General features: G+C 37.9%; 1 non-coding gene across 1 annotated transcript; it reads left to right on the top strand.

Moving 5' to 3' along the window:
* The first annotated feature begins 2,711 nt into the window (after positions 1-2,711).
* On the top strand, positions 2,712-2,782 carry LOC124984107 (small nucleolar RNA SNORD28). The gene has a single exon (XR_007108568.1). It is a non-coding gene; the product is annotated as a small nucleolar RNA SNORD28 (small nucleolar RNA).
* The last annotated feature ends 3,897 nt before the right edge of the window (positions 2,783-6,679 follow it).

Raw genomic sequence — 6,679 nt, 5'->3', positions numbered from 1 at the left:
TTTTGAAGACTGCCACGTAGAATCACTTGTCCTTCAAACAAAAACTAATTAAAGAAGCTAAAGAACTAAGAAAACACAATTAATAATTTACACTTAACAGACTTAAAAAGAATATTTCATCCATGAAAGACTGAATACACTTTCTTCTCAGCAGCATATGGATCCTGCTCTAAAACAGACCATAGCTTAGGTCACACAGAAACTCAAAAAAAAAAAAAAAAAAAAAAAAAAATCAAAAGCAAATAAAAAAAATAGAGATAATACCTTGCATTCTGTCAGATCATAAAGGAATGAAATTATATCAACAATAAAATAAAAAATAGAAGCTACTCTAATATGTGGAGACTCCATAATACACCATTGAATGACCAGTGAATAGTTAAAGAAATTGGGGATAAAATAAAAAAAATACTTAGAGGTAAATGAGAATACTGGCATAACTTATCAAAATCTCTGGGGAACTATGAAGGCAGTTCTAAGAGGAAAGTTCATTGCATTGAGCTTATTCATTAAAAGAATAGAAAGTCAACAAATAAATAACCTAACTTGACATGTCAAAGCCCTAGCAAGACCCAAAGAAGTAGAAGACAGGAAATAATTAAAATCAGAGCTGAAATCAATGAAATTGAAACAAGCAAAAATTCAAAAGTTCAATGAAACGAAAGTTGATTCTTTGAAAAATAAATAACATTAATAAAACTTTAGCCAAGCTAACAAATAAAAAGAGAAAAAACTCAAATTACTAAAATTAGTGATGAAAAAGGAAATATCACCACAGACACTACTGAAATACAGATGAGCAGAAACTATTTTGAAAATCTATACTCCAATAAAATAGAAAATCATGAAGACATTGACACATTTCTAGAGACATATGACCTACCCAAGTTGAATCAGGAGGACATAGACAATTTAAACAGATCAATTTCAAGTAGTGAAATTGAAGACATCATCAAAGGCCTACCAACAAAGAAAAGCCCAGAACCAGATGGATTCTCAGCTGAGTTCTATAAGACCTTCAAAGAAGAACTTACAGCAATCCTCCTCAAATTATTCCATGAAATAGTGAAGGAGGGAACCCTTCCAAATTCATTCTATGAAGGTAATAACACCCTGATACCCAAACCGAAGATGCACCAAGGAGAGAAAACTTCAGACCAATATTCCTGATGACCATAGACACAAAAATTCTTAATAAAATACTGACAAATCACATAAGAAAGCATACAACCATATAAATAAAGAGCTGTACCCCATTTGTGTACAATGAATCAAAATACAGTCTATAAAAATAAAAAAAAAATTAAAAAGATAGTGCACCACGATCAAGTGGTGTTTATTCCAGGGATGCAAGGTTGGTTCAACATACGGAAATCAATAAACATAAAACAATATTCATCACATCAGTGGACTTAAAGGCAAGAATCACACGATTATCTCAGTAGATGCAGAGAAAGTATTTGACAAAATTCAGCATCCATTCATACTCAAAACACTAGAAAAATTAGGAATAGCAGGAACATACCAATATCATTCTAAACAAAGAAAAATTGAAAGCATTTATCCTAAAAACTGGAAAGTGTGTCCTCTTATTTCTCCTCAGTGGTCACTGCTCTGGTCTTCCAGATCCCTTTCAGAATTTATGCCCTTAGGGTACCTTCCTCTTTCTGGAGTGGGGTGAATCAGCCGAGGCTCTTCTAGCACCTATTTTCTCTCCTCCACCATCTTTCTTGTCTGCTCTTGCTCTCCACTAAAGCTCGCTGTAGGAGTTGGCAGGATGAATCTCTGCAATTTGATGTTTCTTTTGTACTTGTAGGTAAATTGAGGCTTGTGCATTCTCTGTTTTCTATTTCTGCTGAAGCTGTGGGTATCTAGTGGTTTTTGTTGTTCCTTGTTTTCTCTTGAGGAAATATAGAAGATTTGGATTTAGGAACTAACTGCATCCTCAGCTTCCTCTAAATTCATCCAAATAAAAATTTTTATTTTGTGATAATTAAAAAATGCTATAACCTTTATAGAGGGCTAAGTGTGTGTGTGTGTGTGTGTGTGTGTGTGTGTGTGTGTGACTGTGAGAGAGGATTAAGTAAGATTAATTATGTAATGTTAAAGCATAGTACCCGGCATGTAGTTAATAATAATAGAAATTTAATGAGATTTTCCTAAAAAGAATTTCTATACTCATTTTAATTTTGATTTTTATTAAAGTAACATATGTTTGCAGTTTTTAAATAATTTCGAAGTTTCTATGGAGAGACAACCATCCCCACCTCTATCCTTTTTTGTCCCACATCTTTCACTCAGAGATAACCTGTACTTCTAGCTATTTCTTCTGATATTTAATTCCTGGAGAATATCCTTATATTTCTTAATTTATCGATTTTAGATATTGGCAATATTTTATTAAATCAATTTCACCCCAGCATTACCTTTGGGCTTGATGATTCATTTGGAGTTTTCACAAGACTCACCAGAACAGTTGTACTCATGTGTCTTAGTCTGTTTTATGCTGCTATAACAAAATACTACAGACTGGGTAGTGTATAATGAACATAAATCTATTGGTTTATAGTTCTGCAGACTGGTAAGTCCAAGGTGGAGTGACCGGCATCTGGTGAGGGCCTTCATGCTGTGTCAATCCATGGCAGAAGGCCTGACCCATGAGCAAGTGTGAGCTTAGGCTGAACTTTATTTTTTATATGAAACCCACTCTGGTCAGATGATTTGAAATCAATTAGCTGATGATCTGTGAGGTTCAGGAGTTAATAGCAGAGTTCTGATGGCAGTTTGTTGATAATGAAAAAATAAAAATAAAAGTAAAAAGAAACCCAGTCCCACGATAACAGTATTAATTTATTCACGAGGGAAGAACTCTTATGACCTAATTGGCCCTTAAAGGTCCTAATTTCCACACTGTTGCATGGGGATTAAGTTCCAAAACATAAACTTGGGGGATACATTCAAACCAGAGCATCATGGCTAAGATGTATTCATTTATTTATTCATATTTTTTCAGCAAAAGGAAAGAGAGCAAAATCAGTATCAGTAAAGGCCACATGTAGAGTGGAGTTCAGAGGAGACAGGGACAGGCTCCCTGCGTCCTCTCCTCTTCGGAGGGAGTCACACAGGATGCACACAACTCCTTCACCTGTAGTGACAACGGCAATATTTTGTCAGCCAGGAAAGCTCCTTGGAGACCAAGTGCCCAGGGTTTTTATTATTTTATTGAGAGATTGTCACCTAGGCATCCTTTGCTTAACATGTGTAAAATTGTAGACTTGCGAGAGAAAAGCAGGTGTTCAGAATAAGCCAAATTGTTTGCACAAACAATTTAGATACAGTAAATCTCTTATCACATATCCTGAAACCCAAGATGCTAGTCGAGGGTCCAAGGGTCAGTCTTGCAAACAAAATATCTAAAGCACAGCAGTCATACCTGTTATGCTAACTTTTTTTTTTTTTGCACAATGGTTTTTGTAAAGCTTTTTCATGCTTGAGTCAAGTCATATACTTATGATTACATCCAAGTTATATGATCACATCTACTTTCTTGTGCCACTTTTTGTTTCCCTGAGTCAATGATTTCTTCTTTTTGTTTATTGTTATTGTTTTCTCACTTAATTTTCTAGGTCACTATTACTAATTCTTCCCTCCAAAGGCTGACAGAATTGTAAAAGTATAGTTAAGCAGTAAGATTTTGAAAGGTAACATGGCACAGCATAAGAAGTCTTGTGTGCTATTTGCTATGGATTGAATGTTTATGCTCCTCCAGATTCATAAGTTTAAATTCTAACCATCAAAGCATTGTGTTTAGGAAATAGGGCTTTTGGGAGACAGCTGGGTCATCTTGAATAGGATTAATGTTGTTATAAGAGAAAATGAGAGAGCCTGCTTCTTTGCTGTCTGCCATGGAGAATAAATGGAAAAGGCAGCCATCTGCAACTAGACAGCAGCCCTCATAGATAACAGATCTGCCAGTACTTTGAACTTGAACTTCCCAGCTTCTAGAACTGGGATAAATACGTGTTTGTTGATTAAGTACCCAGCCTATGGTGTTTCTTTACGGTAGCCAGAGCTGACTAGTATATCAAGCAAAATAATTTTGAAATTCTTTTTTTTTTTTTGGAGTAGACTCTGAGAGGCATTAACAAAGTTTATTGAGAAGAGACTTGATTAAATTTGGTTTTTAGAAAGAATTGCTTTGGGAGGAGGGCTGAGAGTGGGTTAAGACAGGAAGTAGAGAGGGAAGCTACAAGACCATAGTCCAAGGCAGATGTGAGGAGGATCTGAACTACAACAGAAAAGATGAGAAAGGATGAAAAAACTTGCTTTCTGATTAGACTTGGGGGATAAAGTTAAGGGATGAAGCATTATCGGTAGATTAGAAAATAATGGAATGTGAAGAAATGTGAAAAACCCCCTAACGTTTGATTAATTCTGTAATTATTTAGCTGGCTATACACAACAAATTATCACAAACTGGGTGGCTCAAAACAACAGAAATTTATGCTTTCCCAGTTTCAGGGACTTGGTGTCCAAAATTTAGGCATTGGAAGTGTTGGTTCCTCCTTCATGTTCTGAGGTGAGTCCATTCCACACTGAGAACTCTCCCAGGTCCTGGTGGCTGCCAGCAATCCTGGCCATTTCTTGGTTTGTAGGTACATTACCCCAAATGCTGCCTCCATCTTTCCATAGCTTTCTCCTGTGTCTGTAGTTCTTTTTTGTAAAAAGATGCCACTGATATTAAACTGAGGGCCCATCCAACTCCAATATGACCTCACCTTTATTTTGTTACAGTAGCAAAAACCCTCTTTCTAAATAAGGTCACATTCTGAGGTTCTGGGTAGACAGGAATTTGTGGGGGGGGACACTATTTGCCCCTGTATGCCAGAACAAGCATTCACATCTCTGCACTGCATCTGTTGTCTCCCTTCCCCCAAACCTAACAGTGACTAGACCATCCCAGGAATGGTCTTGCCAGCACTGGAAAGCTTGGTGTATAAGGCTTTCTTAAACTTGGGGCTCATATCCCATTTCTGGAAGAAGATACACTGTCATTTCATATGAGAATGCTACAAACATCTGGATCTCCTAGTCCTTAACTCTAACAAACCCACATCTTTATTTCCAATGGGAAAGGGAAGGGAAAAGAAATCAGTGCCTGGTGTCTCTGAATAATATTTTTGCCCCCAGGCTTCCATTGTCCAAGAGGGACTTGGATAAGCAACATGGCCTAGGTAGATAAGTGGCAGGGCTGTAGCCCCACACAGACCTTCGGATTAAGGTGATTTTACATCCCTGTCTGTCTGGCACAGTTTAAGCCAGTTATTCTGGCATAGTTACTATAGCTCCCCCTTCATTATCCAACATTTTCTATTATGCATGATAGATTATATATTCATACTACAGTAATCACCCCTTATCTATGGATTGTGCCCCTGCCCCATGGATGCATGAAGCTGCACATAGTACCAAACCCTATATATATCATGTTTTTTCCTTTTTCCTTTACCTGTTGATAAACTATAATTTATAAATTAGGCACAGTAAGAGAGTGACAGCAGCTAACTATAACAGTATAATATAAAAAAGACATGTGAATGTGGTCTCTCTCTCTCTCTCTCTCAATATATAGCTTCTGGTACAGTTTGGTTCTTCAATGTTTCCCAGGTGTCCATGTTTTGAAGACTTGGTCATCAGCCTGGTGCTTTGGTGGAACCCGTAAGATGTGGGGAATAGCGGCAAGCTTTAGGTCACTGGGTGTGTGCCCTTGAAGGGGGTGGTGGGACCCAGTCTTCCCTGTTACTCTATTGCACTTCCCAGTCACAAGGTGAGCAGTGTTGCTCCATCGTGAGCTCCTCACCATGCTGTGCTGACTTGCCCCAGGTCCAAGAGCAATGGGGCCAACTGGGCTGGAACCTCTGAGACCATGAGCCGGAATAAAACTTTTCTTTATTTAAGTGGCTCACCTCAGGTATTTGTTAGAGTGGCAGAAAGCTTGCCGACACAGTACCTTATTGTGCTGTCCTCGTCCTTCTTGCGAGGCTGTGAGGTGATGCAGAGCCTACGCAAAGACATGAAGCGAGGGAATCACTTGGGCACTGTGACACAATGGCTGCTGTTGACCATTGGAGGATATTTCAGAAGGAGGATCATCAACTTCAGGGGATTTTGGATCATCTTCCACTGACTGTGGACTGATGAAATGGGGAAAAGTGAGAGTATAGACAAAGGGAGACTGTGGCACCCCTGGCTATCTGGGATTCTTTTCTACCATGACCCCAACTCACCAAGGCCAGAGAAAACCGATAATTTCAAATGCTAATCTTTGGGTAAAGAGTGCTAAAATGTAAGATTGATTTCTGGTGCAGAGTTTGCTTGATCTCTACAGTTTTTTTTTTTTTTTTTTTCACAGAGTAATTGGAATGCTGAGTTCTATAGTCATGATAATTGGCAAGTGAAAAGAAGAAAAGTACATCAAAGGAGTAAGGAATACTTCATGGATAAATGGCTTTCTTCAAACTGCCGAGGTCTGCATCCAGTTTGTTCAGGGCTGGGGACTTTTAGACACTTCCATTGAAATGCAGAAAGCAAGAAACATACCATCCGCCCTTTAAAGAAACCAAATCTGATTGTGATGCATTGTACTTTCTTTTTCATTAACAGACTTTAGTTTTTAGAA

The sequence above is a fragment of the Sciurus carolinensis genome, chromosome 4 (genome assembly GCF_902686445.1).
Source record: "Sciurus carolinensis chromosome 4, mSciCar1.2, whole genome shotgun sequence".
NCBI classification, from domain to species: domain Eukaryota; kingdom Metazoa; phylum Chordata; class Mammalia; order Rodentia; family Sciuridae; genus Sciurus; species Sciurus carolinensis.
The sequence above is the reverse complement of the archived record's forward strand: the minus strand, read 5'-3'. Positions and strand labels throughout refer to the sequence as shown.